The 27,464-nt window shown below is 48.6% G+C and overlaps 1 protein-coding gene and 2 long non-coding RNA genes across 3 annotated transcripts in view; 1 reads left to right on the top strand and 2 right to left on the bottom strand.

Moving 5' to 3' along the window:
- The window catches only part of PTPRJ (protein tyrosine phosphatase receptor type J), a 153,097-nt gene that overhangs the window by 97,565 nt on the left and 28,068 nt on the right, over positions 1-27,464 (bottom strand). The window lies entirely within an intron of this gene.
- LOC116666376 lies at positions 179-26,858 on the bottom strand. Its single transcript, XR_004323199.1, has 4 exons — positions 25,749-26,858; positions 15,228-15,237; positions 12,307-12,312; positions 179-188 (listed from the first exon to the last, which is right to left on the bottom strand). It is a non-coding gene; the product is annotated as an uncharacterized LOC116666376 (long non-coding RNA).
- Positions 5,646-18,272, top strand: LOC116666377. The gene is made up of 3 exons (XR_004323201.1): positions 5,646-6,029; positions 15,734-15,740; positions 18,263-18,272. It is a non-coding gene; the product is annotated as an uncharacterized LOC116666377 (long non-coding RNA).

The raw sequence follows: 27,464 nt of genomic DNA, 5'->3' as shown, positions 1-27,464 counted from the left end.
CTTGTTTCCCCAGTTCCCTATCTACAGTGACTCAGAGGCAGGAAAGCCCTGAGGGTAAGTGCAGGTTGGAATCCCAGCTCTGCCGGTCACCTGCCGTGTGACCCTGTGCTGAATCTCTAACTTTTCCCAGGTGATAATACTAACAACAGCAGGGACCCCAGATGGTAGCTTTATTATTACTCTTTCTCCTGGAGGAGGGAGTTCAGCCCTGGGAATACAAATAATGGATATTATGGGTAAAAAAAAAGTTGTCATCAGTTCATTAGATGTCTCCCCTGAAAGGGTTTATATTAAGACTACAAAAAGACGGAAATGTTCACCAGGTGCTTTTGCAAAATTCCTCTGAGTTACCAAGACTGACACGTGAACCATTTCCTGAAAACCAGCCACTCTCATGAGCTGCGCTAAACATAAGACCAGTAGTATGTCCCCCAAAGGTCACCTGCTACCGCAAAGGGGCACGTGACACCTCAGCTTAAATAGGTGTTTCTGGAAAAGTGCACGAAAGGGGTGTTGCAAGCTGAACCCTGTTCATGGCATAGCAGGAGGGAGCTCTGTTTCAAAGAATCCAAGAAATAAAGTTACAATCTGCTTGTATCGTCTGAAGAAAAAAATCTTCCCAAATGTTACTGTTTTATTTGAGGTTTGGATAAATTGGATTTTCTCAGCACAAGGCATCTCGGCAAACCACATGCTCTAATGTTTAACTAACTCTGCAAATAGATGCTCTGAGGCTTCAGGGACAGCCTGGCACAAGGTCGGCACCGGTGCACCCTGAGGGCAGATGTGTGAACCAATGGGAACCAGTCCACGGAGGAAAAGAAATCTCATTTGACAAAACGTGCCAGGTTTGCCAGCCGCGTGTGTGGAAAACAAGCTCACGCGGGCTTGGGTCCGCACACCAGCAAACACCCGGCTCTGAAACCACACGGCTGGAGCGGCTGTGGAACCTGCAGGGTGGGCTCACCAGGGGCACAGACAGCACGGAAATGCTCTGCTCATTGTCTGTTCTCCACGTGTCGGGGCTCAGGGGAGGCCCTTCTCATTTGCACCCAGTTCCTTTCAGCAAAAAGTGCCTTTAATCACAAACCTTCAATAAATCTAAGATTACAGTTTTTCCCCGCCAGTTCTCACTGCATAACAAGTGCATAACAATGAAATATGTTACGGGGGCTCCACGGGGCCTCTGAGAGGTACGCAGAGCCATTAAAAATCATCCCACATAAAGCCCAAGGTCAGTCTGTCCTCCCACATTGAGGGCTGCACTTAAAGCAGCACCTTCAAGTTTTCTAAGACAGTCCTGATTTGAAATGTTCTCCCTTTCCTTGTCTCCATACGCTGTACCGACTGGTTTAGGGCTTGCGATGGTCACTATAACTCAGTGGTTCTCATTGGGTGCAGTTCTGTCCCCCAGGGGGCACCTGCCAATGTCTGGAGACATTTCTGGTGGTCTCGGTTGGGCGAGGTGACACGGGTTCCGGACAGGGGAGGCGTGCAACAGGCACCCAGTCAGGAGAGGCCAGATGCTCCCATGGCAAAGAATGACCTGGCCCCAAACAGCAGGAGTGCTGAGGCTGGGAGGCCCTACCATCATTAGAAGGCTCAAGAAGGGAAAGCTGAAGTGGGAGGGTGTAGCTCAGTGGTAAAGAGAGTGCTTAGCATGCACAAGGTCCTGGGTTCAATTCCCAGTTCCTCTATTTAAATAAATAAACAAACAAACCTAATTTCCTTCCTCCCCCACAAAAAAAAAAAAAAATTAGGGAAAGCTGAAGGAGATTTAAACTAAATACTCCTACCTCAGGACTGCAAGTGCAGTTTCGGGGAGGCGTAGCCCTGCATCATTGGCTATATGAGCTGGGGTAGTGATTTACTCCATCCAAGCCTGTTTCTTCAGCTGTACCATGGGGACGCTAACACTACCTGCCTTCCAGGATTTTTGGTGGCAACAATGTGAGGTTCTGCCCACAAAGGGTTCACAGCGCTCCCACAAGGCCCTGCACACGGCCACCACCAATTGCACAAGAGACTCGTCAGCAAAGCTGAGACGTCTTCTGGAAGGTGACAGTCATCACTGCCATCAGCTGGGGAGCAGCCAGGCCGAGGAAGCCTCGGGCAGAGGGAGGAGTCTTCCCAGGAGCCAGGCAGAGCCACTTAGGACACTGAGCAATTCGGGGCAGCTCAAGGTTCTCTGAGTAGAGTTTCTTGGGGTCACCTGTACTCCCAAAGATGTCCTGGATGCGGGCAATGGGACCAGACCAGTTCCAGGTCAGCATCTGGTGGCAGACGCCAAAAATCATCAAAGAAAATGATTAGCCAGGGTTCTTCTGTAGACCTCACAAGAAAGAATATCAGACGAAACCACAAACACCCCCACTTCAATCTGCCCTTTAAATAACGTGACAAAAACAACTCAGAATGCAGTGTTCAGGGACCTCAGAGTCCCCCAAAATGCTGGCTAATTGCAAGGCATCCCCCAGGAAAGCCACTAACGGCCAGAACCAAATAGAGTTAGCCACAACCAAGCCGAGAGAGTGGGGGCCCCACAACAGCCTGAGCAGAGGTGAGAGCTGCGTGTGCACGGGGACTTCTGCTTCTACAGAGAAGCACCAAGGCACCCGCCCCAGGCCGCGTCATCCTCCCCGACCCCATGTCACACTCATGCTCACGTGCGCCAGGAGGTCACTGGTGGCTCAACTCGGAATTTCCAGACTTCTGTTTTCTAGAAGATTTAGAAGGGCTTCAAAGTTAATATAGGTTCATGTTGGCAACAAATGTGAGGGCTTTATTTTGAGTGTTTAACCCCAACCCTGATAAAACACAACTCTGAGACATGGCCAAGCCCCTGTCTTCAGACAGACACCCGCTCTGACCCTCAGACCAGTAACACCCCACATCCCTGAGTCCAGATTACAAGATGAGACACAGGGCTTCATCTTCACATATGAGCAACTTTGAATTTTTTTAAATGTATTTGAGAGTTCACCAAAATGACTGGTTATTCTGCAAAACTCATTTATTTTTATGGGAACACATTATTCTGAGGTGGGCAGCATACGATAGAACTCAAACCAGAGTCTGTTCAGATTCCAGCTCATCTACTGTGTGACCCTAGAGAAGCACCCCAGCCTCTCTGAGCCTACATTTATACATATGTAAACTGTGCTAATAATGCATATTTAGGGGAAGGGGGAACACACAGGGAGAACGGTGGTAACAGGGTTTTTAAGATTTTACTAAACTTTGTTTTACTAAATTTTTTACTAAATTTTTAGGATTTTACTAAACTTCTCCCCCAGCCTCCAATCCCTGCTCGCCGTTTCTCACTCATACCACCTCAATAAGGGATGCCCACCCCTAGGCTCTCAGCTCTACGTGAACAGGGACTTTGTCGGTCTCATCCATGAAGGCCAAGTTTACGGCGGGGCTCAGCACACAGCAGACACTCAGTAACTACAGACTGAATGAAAGTAACACCCCCCCAACCCCAAGCAAAGGGCTCTGTTTCTTCTCTATACGACATGAGATACTCTCCCCCCGCATTACTGAGAAGATTACATGAGTTAACGGAGGGGAAGGTGCCAGGCGCAGGGCCCCCACAGGTGCTGATAAGCAGCAATCCACCCCGCACTCAGCTCGGATGAGATCACATATAGAGCCAGGCTTTGAAACGGTCACACACAATGTGCACACGATCAGGTGGCATTCTCATTTTCTCCTCGATGCACAAGAACACACGTAGAGCCACACTTGTAAGCGCCAGGTGGCCAGCACCTCCACCCTCCAGGGAGAGGCAGGGCGGGCGTGGCCTGCACACTCAGACCAGACGTCGCCTGGCAGCCTGGACCACAACCATCTGCACCCGCCCAAGGGGTCTGAGAATCAGCGCCACACGCAAATACTCCTCCGGTTCCCCTCCACCCATCTCCACCCGGGCAGCCAAGAGGGACTCAAACACAAGGTGGGTCAAGAAAAGGGAGGTGGAAGGAAGGGGAGAAAACCAAACAACAAAAAGAAAAATCCCGGGGAGCTCCTGATCCGAGTAAGAGCTGCAAGAGTCTTGAGCAAACGGTCCCAAGCTTTTACCTAGACAGAGACATCCCACTACCCTTCTGCACTAAAGGCAAGTTCTCCTGCTCAGCTCTGAAGGGCAGAAACCAGAAAGACTTAAATCTCGAAAGACTTCCAAGGTCGCCCACTGGGATGTGGGGCAAAAGGGCATAACACAGAGAATGCCTTGCAGTGAAAATGCAGGTTCAAGTCCAGCTCTGCCCCTGCTCACCAGGGGGACCCAGGCAGCTCCTAAAACCTCCCTGGGACCCAGTCTCCCCAGCTGTCAAAACAAAGAGGTTACAAGGACACCCTTCCAGACCAAAAGTGGCCTATGTGCATCAGAAGTCAGCTACAAAATTCAGACCTCAAGTTAATGCACTGAGCCAAAAAGCTCTCTTTCTCCCAAAGAACAATCCCAAGTCCCATAATTTGTGGGAAAAAGGAAAAGCTGGGTGGGTATCTCAAAGGTGCTGCTCAGAGGCCATCCCACTGGTGGGGTAAGAAGCATTATCACAGAGGGAAGGGGAAAATTCTGAAAGGTGCTGAGTGGGTGAGCAAAACCACCCCCTACATCTAAGAAATTCCTCCATGGTCTCACTAACTATTTATTGAGAATCTACTTCGGCCAGACCCTGGCAGAAGCTGGGGACACAGCAGTGATGGCTTCCTCTCTGCCTTCGGTCACTGCTAAGTCCACAGCCCTTCCCTCCCTTGTAGCTTTGGTCACTAAAGGCCTGACTTGGCCCATGTCCTCACCCTGGTTTTCACAGAGTAGTGGAAGGAATACCAGCCTTGGGAGAGTAGCTAAGTTCCAAGTACTTTGTGATCTTAAACAAGTCTCCATTTTCTCCTGCCTGAAATGGGGGAGACCTGACCTGACCTCTTCACCTGCCGGGTTCCCATAATACGTAGCAAAATCCCATTGAGGCCAATAAAAGCGTTATGCAAATGCGTTATTCCTTTGTCCATCATCACTAGCAAGCCAGCCAGTGCTGGAGATCCCAGCCTCTGCTGAAAATCACAGGCAACCCGCCTAGCCCCAGCCTGGTCCCTGGGCGATCCAGTTCCTCTTTGGCCCCCACCAGCCCCTCAGGCTTGACCTCTGAGCAGCTGTGAATCTGCCCAACCATGCGAGGGCTCTAACCAGAGATCCCACTTCCCACCCCCCAGCTGGGGCCCAGGGAGGAAGTCAGCCCTCCGTCCAGCTGGGCGAGGAACCAGTTCACCCCCACTTGAGCAAGAAGCGTGTATGCCTCAAAACACACACGGGTGAGAAGCACAAGCCTGGACCTCCCCGTCCCAGAGAAGGCCGTGCAGGCCGAGGCCAGCGCCTCGCACAGCCTGGCACACCAGGTTCCCGCTCCTGCCCCGCACAGCCAGCCCCCGACGTGGGGGGAAAAGGAGCCCCGCACTGGGGAGCCCTCTGAGCAAACTGATCTCTCAGTTCTGGGACTCCCCAGAGCGTCAAAGTCACAGTCAGGGATTAAGGGTCCCTTCCAGGGGAGGGGAGAGGCGCCACACAACTGCCCCTCTGAATATGGCAAAGGCTTCTCCCACCTGCCCACCAGCATGGATTTGAAGGCCACTTAGGAGCTGTGAGAGCATGGGGACTCGCCCTCACAAATCCCTCACTTCCTCGACCCGCAGGATGGTCAGGAGGACTCGGAATGGGGCTGGCGCAGACCAAGCACTCAGTGAACGGCAGCTACAGCCTCCTGCCAACTACAGCTGAGCCGGCCCCTTCCAAGACCCCATCCCACAGGCCTTGGGACCCATGTCACTGGACTTGGCCAGCTTTGAAATACCCTTCTTGACAGAGAGAGAAGGAAAAAAACTCTAAAAAGGAAAAAAAAAAAAAAAAACCAGAGTTATTCAACCATTTCCTTCCCTATTCTGCTTTGACCTTCCACAATGTCACACAGGTGGCACTGGTTCTAGTCAACTGAACACTGAACTTTCTCTGAAGACAAGAACCTTCTGTTCTTCCTGCACTTGTTTGTCCTCAGCTCTCACTGACGTCCAGGCCAGAGGTGCTGGTCTCCCTGGGGCTCTGCCTGGGTCTCCCTGGTCTGAGGGGTGTGGTTCTGTTCTTCCTGGAAAAGAAAAAGGCCTCAGACTAAATGTCACCCCGCCTATGACTATCAGGCTGGCAGAGCAGTTTCCACCCAAGAGGGAGCTGATCAAAGACTGAAGACCATTGTCTGCACTTGTACCAGGTTGTGGGTCCCACCCCACCCTGGACGGGTTTATTCTTTCTCATAAAACAGTCTACCAGTTGCATTTTTCCAGTTTTGTGAGGCTTTTCATATTAATATGTTCACAAATCATACGAAAAACTATTATCAGAACTTGAGCCTGATTCAAGGGCTGAAAAACATGATTCCTATGGTATCTCTTTGGGGCCTGTGTTTCAAGAAGTCTTGTGCTTTTCCATGTGACAGCCTCCTCCTAACTGATCAATCTCTCTCTCTCTCTCCCTCTCTCTCTATATCACACACACACACACACACACACACACACACACACACACACACACAACAGATAAAAGAATCAGAGCCCAGGAGCTGGGGATATAGCTCAGTGGTAGAATGCATGCTTAGCATGCATGAGGTCCTAAGCTCAGTCCTTACTACCTCCGTCTAAAAAAAAAAAAAAAAATCAGAGCCCAGGGCCATAGATTTACTCTTAAAAATGCCTCCACTATTCTGAACTGCTGTCCTCTGGATCTGAATACCTCCTGATTCCAGTCTGCAGTCCTGTTCTGATGTGGGAGAATGGAGCAGAGTAAAACAAAATCAGAGTAAGAAATCAGAGTAAGGAATTTCCCATCATTGGCAGAACACTAATTTCTAGTAAATATGCTAAGATGAGTCATGCAACTCAAAATATACTTTTTCACACCCAAGAACAGAAGGGAAAGAGAGAGAAAAGAGATGCTTTCCTTGCCACACAGGAGCACCAGAAAAATCTTTACCTGGATTGCCCCAAAACGAAAAAGCCTGTTGGTTCCAACAGGAGGAAAACACACCACGTGCCGGCCCCAGTGGAGCAACAGTTCAGGACAACAGAGTGTTCTGTTCATGAGAAAAACATAAGAGAGATGTTTTCTTTGACTATTCAGAGCTTCAGTCACGTCCTCCTGGGCAAATAAAATTCATATGACCGAGACAACACTGAAGAGTCCCCTTCCAAGATGAGCCACCAGCAATGCGCAGCCAGTAGCCCCGTGTCTCTCAGAAAAGGAGAACTCAAATAGGGAAATCAGATTCTAAATTATTCAAAGAGATAGTATCTTTATTGATTCAATAAACAAGTCCAATTTGGCTTTCATGTAAATGCAAACTATGTGAGAGAGAAAACACCCTCTCCTCTTTGCACGCAGGAGCTTGGCAACTGGCAAACTCTCGGGGCCGACACAAGCACCTAAAATTCTGTTTGAAATACCGTCACAATATTGTCACAATCTCCCTGAGTCTCCGTGGTGGTGTTCTTCAGCTTTAAATCCAGAAACTGCCTTGAAATGCTCAGCTGCCATGGTCTATGGACTTCTCATCTGAGAAACAGAGACCCAGCCTCTTTGCTTTTGTGATGGAGTCAGGACGGGGGTAACAATAAACTATAAAAAGCACGCAGAATGCACACAGCGGGCATCTGATAAATGGTAGAGTGTATTATCCTTATCATGCAAATTTGAGAACCTCAAGGAAATGCTTCGATTTCCCACCTCCCAGCATTTTCATAGGAAATAAACTCATGTGACTAATCCTTCATTCAGTAGTTATCGAGCTCCAATCATGTGCCAGGGACAGAGATGAAGGCGAGAGGTGAATGATCTAGCTGAGGGAGACACAAAGAAATGAACCGGAGCCCGGTGAGCTGAGTGACGCAACAGAAGGACAGACTCGGGATGCATCTGGCTGGGCGCAGATTTCCAGACGCAGCCAACAGGAATCAGCCAGGTGGAGGCGAAGAGTGACAAGGACAGAGGCTGCAGCCGGCTGGGAAGGCCTAGAGAAGAGAGAGGAAAAAACCACACGCACGCGGGAACAATCTGGAATACACCACAGCTGGAGCACACTCAGGTGAAGAACATAAAAGAAGCTGGAGAGGTGGGCGGCCAACGAGCCATTCACCGCAAGGGCTCCAGAGAGGCAAAGAAGGATTTTTAGCTGCGGAATGACCTAGTCAGACCTGCATTTCGGAAACACCTCTCCTGTTGGTGGTAGCAGTATAGAAAATAGATTAGTGGAGGCTGCAGAAATGTAAAGGTGAACAGAACGTATGGAATCACCGTCAAAGCTGGGTACATAAGGAGACTATCCAAATCTGGGCTCTGGGGAAAGAATGTCTTTTATTCCCTGTAAATGTTTCATCTCACCAGGCACACACGCACACACACAGCATCACGGGGTTCTTGTGATCGCTCCTGGTACCGGGCTGTTTAGCAAGGCCTGTGTTATCTGGGACCTTCGGTAAGAAGCAACACCTGCCTGCAGTCTGTATCCAAGGAAAACAAATCTGAGACCTGGAGCCGGGAAAGACTCGGGGACAGGGGGCATCGGTGACGCTAAGAAAGGGCAAAAGGCAGACCGGGGTTGGGGTGCAAGGCGACCCTTAACTGTCAATACCAAACCTGACACTGGGGTCCCTTTCGTCTCCCATCAGCCAGTTTCTCAGTAAAGCTCCCAAAATAAGAGGGGTGAGGGAAGAAGCAGAATTAAGAAAACTTGTAAAACTGCGTAAATCAGTCACACTTAAATCCACAGGTACGATGCCCAGAAGTGACAAAGAAATGATGTTATTCAGAAAGAGGAGGAGGGCAGGGAGGGGGAAGGATGGCTCCAGGATCAGTTCAACAAATCAATAAATGCCACCTCACCACACCCCACCTCACCCCACCCCACAGCACAGCACAGAATCTGTTATATTTGGTGAGAGGCAATACAGCCATGTGGTGAGATGACTCTGGAGTCAGACCCAAGCTTAATTCCCAGCACTGCCACTTGCTATGTAACCTTGCTTGAGCCTAGTTTTTTAAAACTCTCTGGGCCACAGCTTTTGACATTGCCTGAAAAACAAACCCTAACTCACTGGGTAGATACAAGGATTAAAGAGAGAATGTGCATAAAGCAGTTAGCACCTAGTATGTGCTTGGAAAAGTGAAGGCTGTTACCATTAGTATCACAGATGAAACCCTCATGAAACTGATCAGAAAAAGATCAGAAGCAAAGCTGTGCTCCCCAGAGATGCTGACTGGAAGAGACGGCAGATTCTGCATCTCATGCAGTGACCTGTTTTTGAGGTTGGCATAGAAACTGCTGTGGGGACATCTCCACTGGCACCACTGTTATCAGGCCCTCCCTCCACGGAGTATTAATCGACATCATGAACATCCATTCGGCAAGCATTTACTGAGCACTTACTACGTGGTAGGCAATGTGACAGCCCATACTGGAGCAATGGCAGGAAGACCCGCCCTGTCTTCAAGGAGGTGAATCACTCAAAAAGACATAGACACAAATAAATGTAACACCAGACAGGAAATCATGCCACACAGCAGACACAGGGAACAGTTGTAAGGATGCAGAAGGCCCGGGGGCCAATTATACAGAGAACATACCAGGGTAAAGCAAACAAAGGAGGGCCTGAACTGAGTCTTGCAAAGGGAGCTGAACTTGGCATCTGGAGACACCAGGAAGGTCACTGCAGGCAGAAGCAATGGTGAATATAGATGCATAGAGGCCAGAAAGGACAGGACATGGAAAGGTGGCAGCAGGGATGGGGGGCTGGAAAGGTATGAGTCTGGACGTGAACCCTTAGCTCAGCATTGTTCCATGTGCTGATGCTACAGGATATCAACAGATGTCTTGGGGGGCAGATTGGCTTCCACAGAACCAAACAGGCTTTCTGACCGTGGTGCATGTCTGAGCCTCCGAGAGTTTTAAGGGCTTTGGGAATCTCTTTAGAATAGAGCTTTCACCCAGCATGTTTGACCAAAGGGCCCCCTTTTTACCCCCATATTCTCTCCAGGGTCTGAGAGAAGGCACAGCATGGGAAAGACAGTTGTGGGGACCAGGGCTGTGCTTCAGAAAGTCTATTTTATACATTGTAAAACAGATCAACAATTCCTACTGTCTAGCACAGGGAAATACATTCAATATCTTGTAATAACTTATAATGAAAAAGAATATATATATGTATAACTGAATCACTATGCTGTATACCAGAAACTAACACAACACTGTATATCAACTATACTTCAATTACAAAGAAAGAAAGAAAGAAAGAAAGAAAGAAAGAAAGAAAGAAAGAAAGAAAGAAAAAAGGAAGGAAGAAAAAAAAGAAGAAAGAAAGAAAGGAAGGAAGGAAGGAAGAAAAGGAAAGGATAAGATAGGAAAGGAAAGGAGAGGAAAGAGAAGAGAAGAGAAGAGAAGAGAAGAGAAGAGAAGAGAAGAGAAGAGAAGAGAAGAGAAGAGAAGAGAAAAGAAAGTTACTACACCGACTGAAAAACTGAGAACGGATGTTTTCCAACAGGCACGATGGGGGTCTGCATAGGGTCGGCGCTAGGAGGACTAAATCACATGTGATTCGGCCACCCAACTATCTTTGACTCTTTCAAGTGCCCTCTCTTCACAACGTGGCATTCTTTAACGTGTGCACTTTGCATGTGCCGTGCAGGACAGCCTGTGCTCCTGCCAGGTGAAGGACAGGCCCCAGTGCTGCTCCAGAGACCGGTTCACCACTGCCAAAGTCAACAAAGAAGAGGGAGAGGAAGACCTCCAGAGTTCCCTCACTCTGGACCATCCAGGTGAGAAGTGGATGAGCTCAGGGAGAGCTCAGGGAGAGCAGGGCGTGCCTGGCTCCTCCGGGCAGGCTCTGGGGCAGGCTCTGGAGGTCCGACGGGAGAAAGACAGGAGAACAAAGAATGGCCGAAGGAGCACTGGGTTTGGAGGCAAATGGACCTGGGTTTAAATGCTTTCTTCTACTTTTAAGTTCACACTCTCAGTAAACTCATTTCTAGGAATCTGTCCTAGGCTGGTTGCCAATACAGTGTGACTTACAGTAGCAAAAAAAAAAAAAAAAAAAAAAAAAAGACTCAGCCTAAACATCCAAAAGTGGCAAGGTGGGTAAATAAACAAGCATATGTACACATGATAAACTAGGAGGCCACTGCTAAAAACCACTCTTCATAATTATATTCACAGCCCACACAACCTATGAAAGGAGGGGAAATGTTGATTTAGATGGGATGTAAGTAATATGAAATTTACAGACAAAAGAAAAGGGGGAAAGGAATGCAGGAAGTTTACAATCAGGAATGACTCTGAAAGAGCAAAGGTCTGCGATTAAAACAAGGCAGAGGAGTTGAGAGCAGGAGACCTGAGAGGGCCCGCCTCAGGCCTCAGCCGGATTCAGATTCGCTTGCAGGTTGCATGCGGAATGCCAAGAAGGGGCAGGACGCAGATAGAGGCGTCTATCTGTTTCAGCCAAGATATAGGTCAGTGTGTCATTTCTTCAAAGAGGTGAGTCGGGATCAGAGTAGCCGGTAATTCAAAGGCAGGAGAGATGAGAGCTCAATTAAAGGGGCCTCTCTAGAGGGTCGGGCACTCCCCTAAGACTTCAATCCTTTCCACCCAGCGAGTGACTAAGAAGAATGTGCTATGAAGCAGATGATTCTCCCCCTCTCCAGCCATCCCATAAATTGGTCCTGTGTTTCCCAACACCAGAAGGGGTAGTAACTCACGCAGAGCAAAATGCCAGTAAGTACAAATTTAGAACATGGGTTCAACAATACTCTGATCAGACCTCCAGCAGCAACCCCACAGAGACGGGGGGGGGGGGGCAAGAACCCAGCTCTCCCTGCAACTTAATTCTATGCTCTAATTCAGAGCAGTATAATTAACCCCGAGTTTCACTGCTAACACTGAACTTTTTCAGCCTGATGAGAATATCATTTAGAACCCTGCCATCGCCAATAATAGCAATATGACACAATAGTGCCTATTGAGGCTCTAATCAGGGCGCATAGTCATTTACATAGAACATTTTCTGTGACTCTCTGTAATACAACGCCACAAAGGCTCGATTGAGACACGTCTCCCTTTCCCATAAACGAAAAGAGAAAAAAAGAGAAAAGGAAAGAAAGAAACCACAATTTCCTTTACAGGACAGCACAGATGGTCCCCACCCTTCCCGAGGGTTCTCCAGGCCCCGGCACTTCACTAGAAACTGCTCATCCTGACGCTGACCAGAAACTAGACGCTTGCGCATTACGGGGTCTGGACGTTGGCCTAATCTCTTTCCCCCAGAAAAGGAGATGTGTGGTGCCGTAGGAAAGCCCTGGGCTTAACAGAACGGAGCAAGGGACGTGGAGGGGCCCAGCTGGATTAACAGCTTTCAAATCCAAGCTCCAGCTTCACCGGCTTCCTTGGGGGAGGGGTCTCACGTGGCCTTGGATTGAGGCCTGGAGACACATGGGCCACTGTCCCATCCTGCGGCCCCACAGGTGCCACGGGCCACAGAGTGAGTCTGCAAGGAGATGACTGGGTGCCGTGAGTCACCAGGGAAAGACAGTGCTGTGTGCACAGTGCAGGATGGTCCCTGTGCTGAGGAAACCAGCAGGATTCGGGGGCCAGACAGACCAGAGTCTCAATCCTGGAGCAATTCTTTAAACTCTGAGCAGTTACTTAATTGCTTGGAGCCTTTGCTTCCTCCTCTGGAGAATGGGCTTTGAAGACCGCACAGGGATCAAGCATCTGAGATACACAACAGTGCCCAGCATGAAAAGAGCAACAACTACGGGTGTGGCCGTGGTCGTTGCTCTTTAGGAACGATTTGTGGAAAAACCAACAGGCCTTGGAGTGTTGTGTTGAAAAGCCTGGACCTGGAGCCAGGCTCCCCTGGGTTCAAATCTGAGCTCTACCACTTGCCAACTGAGTGACCTTATTTAACCTCTGCACCTATGTCCTCATCTGTAAAATGGGCAAAATAATAGCACCTACCTCCTAGGGCTGATATGGGGATTAAATGAGTTAATATATATACAGCATTTATACAGTGTGTGTGTGTGTGTGTGTCTGTGTGTGTGTGTGTGTGTGTGTGTCTGTGTGTGTGTGTCTGTGTGTGTGTGTGTGTCTGTGTGTCTGTGTGTCTGTGTGTGTGTGTGTATATATGCCAGGCATTATTCTAAGGATGTGTTATATAAATAAGATGACTCAATAGGGATCTGGGGAAAGGGGTGTCCTTTAATTTAACAGGACAGGTTACTAATATCTATATTGTACCTGCATATTCATATCCACCAAGTTATTTAAGCCTTTAATTGAAACAAACAAACAAACAAAAAACAGATCTATGATATGCAATTGGGGCCTAAATTCTAATGATGTCCTAGGAATCTTCCTTTCTTGAAGGTTTCCTTTAAGAAGAAGGGGAAAAAAAAAAAAAAAAAACCACCCTGATTAATGGGAAGCACCGAATGAATGACCATTTGTTCTTTTTCTAGCTCAAGTCTTTGCCTGTACAGCCAAAGTCTCCCCAGCTGATCACATCCTTCTCACGAGCCATCTAGAGGGGATGGCCAGCAGGAAGGTCCCAGCCAGCGTCCAGCACCAGGACAAGATGGGCTGAAAGAGAGGACGAGGGAGTTTGGGCCAAGCTTATATGTTACTTTCCAAGCGAGAAGAGCTCCACTTGGTGACCATTAATAGTGTCAGTACTTAGTTCAGACTAAGAAGTTCTCCCGAGTCCCTATTCTGTGCGTGCCCAAATTTGCCTTGGAGAGAAGCCTTTCAGTAAATAAAGCATGTGTCAAATACTCAGCTGGCTAGTGCAGGTCAAGTGCTCTGTTTCTGCTGACAAACCCCAACAGGGCCACCATCAGCAGTACCACCCACCAAACAGCGATCAAGGCCAGACCTCAAGTACAGACTCACCACTGACTGTCTTCTCCACCGTACTAGTCTCATCATTCTGAAGGGCTGCCACACCAGACTGGGAGCAACACAGGGACTGGTCCTTGGTCACTCGTCCAGATGCAAACCCAAGGCCAACGAGGCAGACAGGCACTTGCATCTTGAATATCCGCCAAGACTGGGCACGTGCACCACCTGGCCAGTACCGCCGATCTAACATGATGTCAGTGATCTCATCCAGTCCCACAGCGTTGTATAGCTGATGCCTCTCAAATTTATCTTTCCAGCCCCAATGTCTTCTCTGAACTCTGGGCACCTGTTACCAGCACCTTGCTCAACATCTCTACATGAATGTCTAAAAGCATCTCCACAACCCCTGCCCAGTTCATTCCACTCCCCGATAGAGCTGCCTCTTGTCATTCCACAAACAAGCCAACCGGGGCATTTGCACCTAATATTCCCTTTGCCCCCTTGGGCAGGCTTTGTCTGACCACCAGTGTGAAACAGCACCTGCCCACCATCACCCTGTTCTATTTCTCTTCACAGCCTGAAGTCTACCTGTCTTCCCCACCACATGTAAGTTCCATGAGGAAGGTACAGCCATACCCCCAGCACACAAACGGGGTTTGGCACAGAGTAGGTATTGGATAAATTGTGTGTGCTGAATGAATCCATTCATTGGTTTATTAATTAATGAATCCATTAATCGGTTTATTGATTAACTGCCAAGGTAGACAAAGAGAGGGTCAAAAAGCAAAATGGCATCTGGGGCTGAACTTAAAAGAAAGTTTTCAAGAAGCACTTGAAGTCCAACCAAGGAGTCTCGGGGAGGCGCTTGGCAGCCAGTGAGGCTGGGCTGTCAGCGTCTCTTCTCTCCCTTCCCCCCTCTGTATTTTACTTCATGTTTTGAAACTGATGGTACATCAAAGTCCACAGCTGAGACACATGAGAATTTCATCAAACAAAGGGACCAAGCCGGGGGAACAGCCTGCCAGGGGGCAAGAAGAGAGGCTGGGGAGCAGTCACTCTCTGCCACCTGGCCTGACCTGGCCGGCCAGACGCAGCCATGGCAGTGGTGACTTGCTGAGCCTTGACCAAGAGCCAGGCACCTAGCTGGACACTCATTCTCATGACAACCCAGGATACAGTTACAGGGACGCCATCTCTACATGGCGCTAATGTCACCGGGGGATGGGGCAGACCCAGGCATAAGCGTAATAACCCTTGAAATGTGTCGACCTAGGCATTTTGGTGGGGAAGGACACGCCGTTCCCTTGAGCTCCAGCACTGGACAGGTGAAGTCATGGGCTCACAGCTTACACAGAGGACCTGCACTCCTCCTAAAATGGAAAATGAAAATTATGCATTTTAATCGCTAGAACCACATTCACATGGCAGGATGACCACACTGTGAGAGGCACCAGGACACCAGGAAGGAAGATCACATGCATGTCTCCAATTCCCTGCAGGTCAAATCTAGATATACAGTTGGACATAAAGAACAGAGCCGAGTCTGATCCCGCCCCTCCAGCATGTTGAGCCAGACTCAGGCTGGACCTCACCTGTGTTGTCCTTGACCCCACGGCACCTGCCACCCTACGGGTGCTTCCCAAATGCCTGCTGGAGGCACTGCAGCCAAGCAGAGTATTAACAACCATTCACATCATGCTTTCAAGTCCACAGCAGGTGTCTGCAGGCTTCAGCAGCCCCGTAAGGTGGTGCTACTCCTTGGCTCACTTGATGAGAAAAGCTCAGAGAGGTAAGAGGAGGAACGGAGTTGACCCAGGTTTTCTGACACCAGGGCCCGGGCTCTTTCTACAACTCGACACGATTTACCTTCTGCCCTCCTACTTTTTCAGGCTCCCTGCATCCTCATCCCGCCATTTATGAAAAGGAAGAGGAGGCTAGGAGTCTGTACACCTACACACTAACAGGCGATGGTCCCTGGGCAGAACAATGAGCTGGTCCTTTGCTTAGAGGCGAGCAGAAGAGTTGGAAGGAGGTCAGTTCACAAATTTCTACAACGTACCAACATTCTTTAAAACCCTGCGTGCTGGCCACGTCCATAACACCCAGGCTCCCCCTCCTCCTTCAAAAAAGACCTTTGTTTTTAATTGTACAAACTGCACTGGGGACAAAAAGGCGACACTTCCCAGCCTCCCTTACAGCTAGCTGTGCGTATGTGACGAAGTCACCACCAGTGAGACGTAAGCAGCAGTGTCTGGGGGACTCCAGAAAAGAGCTGAGAGAGAGAGCTGATTCGGCAGAGAAGGTGCCTCCTTTTAGGCCTGTGCTTTTTCTTCCTCCTGCCAGCACACGGCTCGGACAGGAGAGCGGGGATTCCAGAACACCCCGGACTGAAGGGGACCTGGAAGACGGAGGCCTGGGTCTCAGATGGTACTCTGGGGCCCTAAGGGCCCTGAACTGCTCCCTCCAACCTACTGTCATGAGAGATATAACCCTTTACACATCACTTAAGCGTCTTTTAAATTACTGTTAATCTGAAATTTGGGGGGCAGGAGGGTGGCTGTTTTATATGCAGCTATATCTGATCTTAACTAACATGAGCTTAAAGCAAAAATAAAACACCAACCAAACACTGCCCCCGTCTTTACTCCCAACCAGCTCCATAAAAAGCAAAACATCTGTCCAGACAAAAGTCCAACATTCCTACAAATTAATCTGTTTTACATTTGAATGTCCAGAACCTCCTATACCATCCTCTCTATCACTAGCCCCAAAGAACATACAGACAAGATTCTATGTCCTTTTCTAGTTAACAGAAAAATGTCCTGCGGTCTCACTGAGAGGTACTCATCACAGGTCTTCGTGAGTCTGGGGGAGGAAAGGGTATGGAAAGCAGTCTGAAGCTCCTGGGGGGGTGGGGGGTTGAGGGGGGGCGCAGAGCAGGACATGGAGCTGAAAATAGTGCTGCTCATCTTTAACATTTTTATTCTCTCTCCTATGCTGCTCTAACATGCATGTTTATCAGATACAAACTGCACAGTAATTATAAAGGGGATTGCCAAAGAAATCCTCAACACACAAAAAAGAAAAAAAAAAATCCACGTGCTTAGGATTGGGGGAATTTCGTATCACCTCATTTAATTCACACTGAAAATAATTATAATAACAAGCTAGGTTCTTTACTCCATCACATATAAGGAAATTGTGTTTGGAGAGGTGAGAGGAGTTGTCTGAGGCCACATAAATAGTCAGACAGTCTTATTAAAACATCTGGGAGGGGAAGAGAGGAAAGGGCAAAGAGCAATTCTCCCTCTTTCATAAATCTTTCCAATCTGAATTTTTTTTCTTTTTTTTTTATTGAAGTATAGTTGGCTTACAATGTTTCAGGTGTACAGTAAAGTGATTCAATTATACACATATAAATTCTTTTTCAGGTTCTTTTCCATTATAGGTTATGTATAATCTGAATTTTATACAACTATGTACATGTATTGAAATTTCTTTTCCCTTTCAAAAAAATTGTTATTTTTCCTGGCTCTGGAAAGGGAAGAGTAATTAGACCAATCTGCATGAGGTCACAAGGGCTAAGCAATGCACACCAGGGTGAGGCTCACCTGACCCAGGAGGACCAGCCCACACCCGCGAGGCATGGGTAGGGATGTTGGATGAGGTGGGACCTGGTCCACTGTGCTCCCTGCAGCAGCTGGCGCTCTCAGCAGAGGGCCTGGGGCACGCACAGGAAGCCCACCGCCAATGCTGTGCTCAAAACCACGGTTCCACACAGGGATAAACCTGGGTCACACAGCACTGGAATGTGCTGTAAAATCGTACATTTATCATTGAAAATCTCTTTGGCTTTAGATTCTGTTCCAAACTACCCTTTATTTGCAGGAGTCCTGACTTGCAGCTTTAACCTCCCTCCCTGTTATGGACCTAAGCACGGCCAAGGACAGGAAGGCTACCGGCTGAATCAGGCTCACAGAGGAGGCCGGTTCATCCACACAATATTTTGAAACAAATCTAAGTTAACTTTAACACTTAACAGATTTCACATTAAAAGCCCAGATTTCTAGTTTTTCATGAAGAACTGGGTGATGTAGCAACATGAGGTCCCCATTCTTGGGATGGCCATGGGGGGAGATGGCAGATGGAGAAAGGGGGCCTGGAGAGGTCCCCAGAGCTGCTCCCGGCACCCCCGCTGCTGAGGCCAGTACCCATCGGCAAGCCTATTTCTCCACCATAAGACAAGCATTTCTTGGTGTCCAGGCCTCTATCAAAAGCACAACATGGAAAGATAAACCAAGAAGACTTTGCGTTTCAAGAAAGGTGAGAGAGCATACGACTCGGCAGCAGGGAAGACCTTTGCTCTGGCTAGTGTGCAAGCCAAGTACAACTGTGAGGAAAGACTGCTAACTTAGGATGCTTGTTCTTTTGCCTGGGGAGCCCCTCCCATTTTCACTCACTGCCTGGACCCTGGATGCACGTGAGCTCGGGACCTAAGAGATCTCTGAAGAAGAGTTTTTAGGGACAAAAAGGAACAAACTTGACAACACTGGAGGCAGCCCCTGAGCTGAATTCCACAAAGACCATCAGACAGCAAAGGCCACTGCCAAGTATGCGATGTATACCGCAGCTGCACAGAGAGATAGCTAAACTCAGGCCCTTAATATTACTCTAGGAGCCACAGGAGGCCCTCCTAGGCCCAGCTTTGGGGGCCAGACAGTGATCCAAGCAGCCCTGAAGCAGCCCCCAGCCAAGGGAAGGCAGCCAGGCCGCCCCAAAGAGCTCAGAGTCTCATCCTAGAAAGTGTCTGAACCAGACTTCTGGTTGCCCCCTGCCCTTTGGATATGCCTGAATGAACAGTCACTAAAATGCTCAGGACAGGGATGTGAATGACACCACACCTGAGGGCTGGGAAGAACATTAGGAGGGCAGGAACCTCCATGATTTTTTTTTTTAATTGAAGTATAGTTTATTTATAATGTTGTGTTAGTTTCCGATGTACAGCATAGTGATTCAGTCATACATATATACACATACATTCTTTTTCATAGTAGGTTATTACAAACTATTGAATAGAGTTCACTATGCTATAGAGTAGGTCCTTGTTGTTTATGTATTTTATATATAGTAGTTTGTATCTGCTAATCCCAACCTCCTAACTTACCCCCCTTCCTCTTTCCCCTTTGGTAACCGTAAGTTTGTTTTCTATGCCTGTGAGTCTATTTCTGTTTTGTAAATAAGTTCATTAGTGTCAATTTTTTAGATTCCACATACAAGTGATATCATGTGCTATTTGTCTTTCTTTAACTTACATCATGTAGTATGATAATCTCTAGGTCCATACATGTTGCTGCAAATGCCATTATTTCATTCTTTTTATGGCTGAGTAATATTCCATTGCATGTATATACCACGTCTTCTTTATCCAGTCATCTGTCTGTGGACATTCAGGTTGCTCCCATGACTTCGCTATTTTAACAAACACACTGCAAATCAACTATACTTCAATTAAATAATACTTTTTAAAAAGAACCTAATCACAGAATCTCAGACAGGTCTGAGACATTTGCTCCAACTGAGATCAAACAATTGAAGACCTCCAGGGCGAATCCCATTAGAAATACTCATCAAGGGACTGTCTCCTATTCCTCTCAACAGAAACCAAAGCCAAAGGCAACTACTGTACCCCAAATTTCTCAGCAACTTGCCCAGTTTTAGGAGGAAGAGGGTTTCAATTACACCTTCTTAGCAGCGACATGGGCGTTCTAATCCAACTTGTATCACAACCAAGTTGTACATCCTGCCTGGTGTGGTGGCCCTTCCTTTTATGGGAAGATTCTGCGTCCTGGGATCTCACCTTTTCTGGTGATGACACCTCAAGGGGATTCCAAGGCTCGTCCATATCAGATCACTGGCATGAAACCCTGTTGAAAAGGACCCTTTCACAAAGTGTTTCCTCTAAATCATCCCAATGTGGCCCCATGTCAGGTCAGTACATAACTCTGTGTGTGGACAGAGAATGACAAAGAGGTTCATGAACCTACAATGATGACCACTTGATGCAACAAAACCCTGAGTCATGGGATGTCAGGATCCAAAGGACTCTAGAAATTGCTTAAACTAGGTGTGGAAATAACTCAGTGGTTAAGAGTCTTGCTCAAAGTCACTCACTTGGAAGAGGCAGACCTGGCACTAGAATCTACTTCTCCACACTCTGGAACCGGGATCCCCCTAGAGTACATGGCCTCTTCTTGTTCTCCTGGAAAGTGGGCCTCCACCTTCTTGCACCCCCTAGGCCCTTTCCACCCCCTCACCACCTCAAGGAACTCTGGAATGACTGTCAAGGTGGGCAGGAAGAAATACACCTTGCGGGGAGCCATCCTGGCTGGGGTTAAGGATGGACTTGGATCTGTTTTGTTCTGTCTCTGCCTTCAGCTTCTTGCCGATGTAAAGGATTAAAATCCCACTATTCAAGTCAGGCCCACAAGGGGCTCATCACCACATGGAGGAAGGCACGCAGGACACTGCCCTCCCAAGTCAGAGCGATGGCATTGGGTATTGCTTTAGGCTAAAGAGGAGCTAGACCCAGCCTTACCTGCTCCCCTCACATCCTCTGTTCCAGCCAACTGTCCCCCTTTCCATGCTCCCTGTAGACCTTAAGAAGCTTCCTCTTGAGGATCAGTAGTTCATACCCCAACATGAAGTGTCTAGTTCAATAAACCCCTGTTGACTGTCGCCCTGAGCCAAACGCTCCAGGGACAGAGTGATGAGTAAGACTGGAGCCCTCCCACAGTGATCTTATCATCTACCCCGGGAGACAGAACTCTGTGAACAGCTGTGAGCCAAGGATGGGTGGAGATGGAGGGAAAGTTCCACGGAAGCTAAAAGGAACAAGTGATCTCTTCCAAATTGACAGAGTGGGGCAGGCAACGCACTTCAGGGAGAATGTGCCTTGTGAGCAGAGCCTCTGGAAAGATGAGTGGGAAGCAGGGTTCCCATAAACTGGAGGGATGAGCGTGCCAGGAAGAGGGAACAGATGAGTAAAATGGGGAGGGAGGAAGCCGTGGGCAGACCCCGGGAGCCCCCAGCAGAGACAGCTGCAGCCTGGGGTCTGCAGGAACTCCGGGAGAAAACCCCACCGTGTAAGCTAAGGCCACACGTTGGAGCGAAAGCACCGTTTATGGGGTAACAAATGTCCGCTGCTCAAGGAAGACCCTGAATGCCAAATGGAAAATTCAAACGCTACAGGAGGCAGGGGGGAGCCCTGGAAGGCGTGGAGGAGGGCAGGAGACAAGGAACAGAGGCTTTCTCGTAGGCAAAGAACTTGACCTTTGTCATCAACGTCTCCTTGATGCCAACTTTTGGCATCTGCCCCACCCACCGGGCATGTCAAGTCCATTTCCACAGCAATCCCAGTATCTGACCATCTGGATGGTGACTGACACCCACTACACTGACCCTGCGGCATGTGCGTGTCCCCCGATGGCCTCTGGCACTCACCAGCCTTGCCTCCCACTCAGAGGCCAGCAGGCATGATTTTGTTGTTGAATTGATTGCCAACATTTGCAAATTAGGAGACGCGGCATTAAGAAAATCTGAATTTTTCCAGGACAACGCTTCCCCGTGGCGAGAAAGAAGCTGACAGGCAGCAGCCCCCTCTGGGCTGAGTTTGCCACCACCGGTTTTCCATACCATCACCTCTTTTTAATCTCCGAGCCTGAGTATAAACACCCAGTGTCCACTTATCTTTCAGCAGGCCACCTACCACACCCACAAAGGCCTCTTAGTTTGCCACATCAGGCACATTTACGCTGGATTTATGGGTCTCCTAGATTTCTGATCTCTCTAGCCCCAGGTCCTAATCCCTCCTCCAGATCCCACAGCTCACCCACAAGACCCAGCACCTACTTCACTCCTCCCCGTAAACTCTCAGGCCCTGGCAGACGGCACTGCGGAAAGAAATCAGAAGGCCCCTCAAGAGAGCTGGCTTAGAAGAAATTCAATATATCTTTATTTTCCCTTCTATTACCAACCCAGCCCTTCCCAATGACCCACTGTGTGTCAGGCCTTCTAAGCAGGGCTTCAGGAATTCAGCTGAAGAAGATGAGATCCCTGCCTGGGCCAGGTCTGGTGAGCCTGGACATACTCCAGGGAGACCTGGCTTGGCTGCCACTCAGAATGAACGAAATAACAACGCAGCTCAGGCATGAAACTTAGCAATCCACATACATTTTGCGACCAAATGTTCAACAAGCTAGTAAATGAGGCAGCAGGGGCAGTCTTTCAGAATAGGGTGGATGTTCAGTCCCCAACACTTTATGCTTCTCAGAATCAGCTGTTTGTGACATGTGCAAGGAAATTTACTCTGGTGCTTTGATCTTAGAGACACAGAGACAGAGAAAGAGAAGGTTGGTCATGGTAGAAAAATAGAAAAGAAATGTAAGTGTGATTCCTGTCTTCGGTGAGTAAACAGCCTAGTTGAGGATCAAAACATTGAACCCTGCAGATTAATGAAGTCACTAATACAGGTGTGGGAGGAATGTGAACACAGGCTGGGGTCCAGGCGGGAAGCCAGCTGGATGAGGTGCACTGGAGTTGGATTTGGAAAGATTATCTGAACCGAGGAGGTGGGCTGAGGGGCCCAAATAACCAAAATTCTGTTCGATTAATCATCAGGGCCTCCCCCTGGAAAAAAATACTGTAGACCTAATAAGATTACAATTGAAGAAATGGAAGGAAGCATTAAATCCCACTTTGGTAAGAATGAACGTCCAAAATCCCATGGAACACTCTGGTTCAGAAAGCCAGAGATTTAGCCTGTGAATGGGTTTTCCACTTGGCAAGACAGCTCCTCATCTCTCAGTGATAATACAAAGGAATGAATGGGCATTCGTATCAGGGAAATTCCTGGTGATTATTAGGATGGAAAAGAAAGAGATGCGGGTGGAGGAAGCAAGAGTATTAACTGGCGGCAGGCACCCTCTGGTTTTAATTCTGACCAAGGCAACAACTGTTTTGCTCAAGTTGGGGTGAGTTCCAGCAAGGGCTACCAAGCTGCAACAACACTGAATTACTACACTTTTAATAGTCATTTTTCTTGATTTTCTTACTCTTAATTTCTCCTCCAAACTCCAGTCACCGTTTAACACACAGCCATTTTTTCCTCCCCAATAAGTAAATCAACCCGTACCACTTGGATAAAACTGATGACAGCATGTCCCCACTGCTCTGTCCCACAATGTATTCAGCCCCGTCTCATACCACGTGACCCCAAGCCGCCACACCCCTCTCCCCGCCCCGTTACCCCCGCCAGGCCCACCCCCACCAACCTCCTCTTGGCTCACCCACTCCCCCTGCACCTTCCCCAGGAAGGGTCCGGGATTCAGCCATTTCCATACTTCTTTCTTTGTCTGTCACTCACACACACACACACACACACACACACACACACACACACACACACACATATGCAGAGGAACTCTCCTCCTTGAACCAAAATCCATAAATGAAATGAACCCAAGCTACTCCAGAGAAAGCAAAGATGGAGGTCTACCAGCCTCTGTCACTTTGTCTTGGGGCAGCCCCCACCTCCACCCCTGACCACGGAGTCTCAAAAAAGCACTATTCAAGTCAAACATCTTCAGCTTACAGGTGCAGAATCAGAACCCCAGAGAGGGAAAGTGTCTGGCCCAAGGACACACAGTACCTGAGAATCAGGCCGGAAGCCAAGTTCTCAACTCACCCGACCAGTCCTCTTTCCACTGCCCTCATCTTAACCATCTGACATAACCAGCGCTCACACAGAATGACCAGGTACGTCTCTAAGACCTCTCCACAGAGGAACATGTTTAATCCCCACAACAGTCTGAGGTCATAGGTTCTCTGAACTCTCCTCATCTCACAGAGTAGGTAACTGAGGCACAGAGAGATTATGGAGCTTGGCCAAGGTCATGGAGCTGGTAAATGGCAGAGCAGGGGGTCTGAGCCCAGGCAGCCCGGCTCCATCCATACCCATGGTCCTTAAGCAGTTTGCCAGGAGGAATCACTTGTTGCCTTTAGGCAGAAAGGGAATATTGTATTCTCAACCATTTTACAAATAAAGTATATCCAGTGTTTCCCTTAAAAAGCAAAGCAAAGACCCACAAAAATGAAAATTTTAAACAAGAACACGGGAGACTGCAGTGGAAGCCTAGCCGTGAGGTTTCCTCCTCAGGGCACTGCGTACCTGGGGTTGGGGAGGGTGGAGCGGAGCGACTACATGTTAATTTACACAGGAGCCCCAATTTTTTTAACCTGTCCACAATGCATCTGTCCTTTGCGCACTTGCATTTTGGCTTCATCCCCACCCCTGGTGCCCCAAACCCAGTGACCAGCCTGCCCTTTGGGGATATTTCTCTGAATCTGGGGATCCTTCTTCATCCAACTCTGGCATGTGCCCCTCAAAGTGAAATCAGGTAAACCAGAGGAGAGCCATCCAAACCCCCCGCTTCTTTACTGTTTCATTCACTTGGCCACAGAGCCTGATGGTAGCGCATGGGCATGTCCACACCAAGGGCCCCTCCAAAAGCCCCAAGCAGCGGGCAACGGCCAAACCGACACATGGCTTGGTTTTCAGAGGGTTTTGAAACCTCTGCCCGCTCAGCCGCTGAGCCATGTTGGGCACCTGGGCTGCGCTGGCTGCATGCACCAAGCATTTGCTCTGCACCCAGACGGCACCAAGCTCAGTTGTGAGACTTTCAGATGTGAGCTCAGTGGCGGACAGACGTGGACAAGGTCTCATGCTCCGGGGAACCCCAGATGTCCTAAGAAGGAAAGGGGGCCACACCCAACAAGAGGTTAGGAGAGACGAGACAATCCCACAGCAGCAACGGACAAAGAGCATCCTTCTTTTCCATGCCCAGCCCTCCACCACCACCACCAAAAACTAGGGGATGTCAAGCCACAAGCCAAGGTGACTGACTCAAATCCGGCCACTTTCACATTTGCATAATGCGTTCTGATATTTGGCTACCATTTAACGGTCACCATATAAGATACGAGGTGGAGACCTCCCCACAAAGCAAAATTTGTTGTCTTTGGATCACCACTGGCTAAAACCTCCTGAAATTTCACCAAACTCAGTTCTGTAAAACAAACAGAAAAGAATGCCACTATAAATCACAGTCGAACCAGGATCTCAGGACCTGCCCATACTTTGTACTTTCTCATTTTTATATAAATATTGGAACAGTACGGAAACAGGGTGATCTCAGAAACCATGCCATTTTGATACTCACATGACAAAACCCAATTATTTATCTCACTTTATACTAATTATCTCAAATACACAGTTCCCTTGCCTTTAACAAAAATATCCCTCTTTTAAACAATATGTGATGTAAAGCGAAAAGAACAGGGTACCAAAACAAACTCTTTCCTGCAAAATTTATGGTTCCTTTTCTGTCACCAGTTGTACACCCAGGTTTGTTGCTATGTTCACAACACAGGCTACAAATTCTAAAGACCTGTATTAATCTCTCAACTGTATGCAGTGAGACGAGGCATGCTTAGCTGCTGATTTTTAAAAGCAAATCAACCTTTCACAAATAATTTATTAAGATGAATAATTAGTTAGGAAAAGCTGGCAACATTCAACACCATCGCAGGGGATGGGGGGTGGGGAACCGAAATGTTCCTACGTCGCGCGGTTGACGCCTTGGAAGAGGGAACACACTGTCGGTACCCTAGCAAAATGCCAATCACAATGCTTTTTTTACCCCTTCACCTGGGTCAGCAGATCTTACTTTAAGGCTTGGGCAAAGGAGTTTGCTGAACGGTCAACATCGGGAGTCAGGCAGCTTACTGAAGGCTCTTTGGTCCACTCAACGCAATTAACTCCTCTCCGTCTCAGAGAAAAGAAGTGGTTGTTGGTTTGAGGGCCATGGCGGGGGAGGTCCTCAAATCTTTTTGCCACTCTTTAATTTAGTTTTTTTAAAATTTGAGGAGCTCATTTAATAATGGACAGCTATCAGATAACTACAAACGTGCACAATATTCTCTAAGCCCAAAGACGTCTTCCAAAAATAACACTTCTTAGGGTCACTACCTTAAGTCAGAATCAGTTAACATGAGGGCAGGAAGTTACCCCAGGTTTGCAACTTTCTTTGCTATGGTCCCTGATTTTTGCAATCAGGGCTCTGGGGGGTGTGGGGGAGAGACTGGGCGGGAGGGGTGAGGGTGGTGGGGGACAGACTCTAGACTGGTGAAGTGAGAGGTCTCGAGTCAGACAGGCCCTGCCCAGCAGGGTCAGGTTAGATGAGAATGAACCACGAAGGTGAAGGCCAAGTGCCCACCTCACCCCTGCCACCTCCACGTTCCTGAACAGAGGTTGCCCCACAGGCAGGACAAGAACAGGGAGACTGGGAGCGAACAGCCTGACCCGAAAGGTCCCCTGGGAGGGGCCTCCCCACCCCCAACACACACACCCCCCAGGAAGCGTGGAGAGACGGGTAACTTGACTCCGGAGAGGCAGGGGAAAGGGAGGCCTCGGCCTTACTCTCCCAGGTATCTGACCCTCCCCCTGCGGCAGCTGCCAGGTGCCATTTGCATGAATGAAGACCGCGGTCAATTTGTACCTGCGAGCGAACAAAGCAGGAAGTACGAGGGCTGTCTGTCACTTAGGCAAAGCCAAAGCTCACGAAACTTAACTAAAGGGAGAGCCCTGTCCCCGCCCTTCAGAAGGAGGGGCTTGCCAGCCCCGCCCCTCCCCCTCACCGGCACTTACAAAGGATCTTGTTCCCGCTGAAACTGTTTCTCGTGCGCCTGTCTCGAGTCTCCAAGGGGATTGGATTTATATTTTTAATTAGCTGCTTTTCACATAATTTTTTTAAGTTTTAGTATTACCCGTATGTGGGAAGAAAATAGATATAAACCATGGAAAGAGAAGTCCCCCTCCCACCTCAGAGCCCCGGGACCCCACAGCCTCACCCCAGGGTCTTCACTGCTAAGATTCCTGCCAACTCTCCCAAGGCAGGCCCGGGGCTTCATGCCGCTCACGTGCCGCCCCCGCCCCGGCCCCGGGCCCCCGCCCCCAGGACCCCACCTCAGCAGCATCCCTGGGTGTGTAACATGGGCCTGGCACTCTGCTCAGGCTTTGCAAAATGGGTTCTCAACTAACTGATTGAACAGAGGATCTGCATACTCGGGGTGATCAAGCCATCTCAGCAAGGAAGGTGATTTTAAAAAAAAACAGAGGTGGCCACTCCAACTAATTACTTCTACTCTCCATGTCTGCAGAACATTATCCACAAATCACAGACATTTTTTTTAATTTACTAAACAATTATTCTTATTTTGGGGGTAGGTGGTAATTAGGCTTATTTATTTATTTTTAAATGCAGGTACTGGGGATTGAACCCAGGATCTCGTGCACGCTAAGCACGCAGTCTACCACTGAGCAATACCCTCCCCATCACAGACATTTTTATAGCAAGGAGCAAGCACCTATAGCATCTATGCATTCCTATTTCATTTAGCCCATGAGGCATATTT

Source organism: Camelus ferus, chromosome 10 (assembly GCF_009834535.1).
Source record: "Camelus ferus isolate YT-003-E chromosome 10, BCGSAC_Cfer_1.0, whole genome shotgun sequence".
NCBI lineage: Eukaryota > Metazoa > Chordata > Mammalia > Artiodactyla > Camelidae > Camelus > Camelus ferus.
This window is presented reverse-complemented; position numbering and strand designations above follow the sequence as displayed.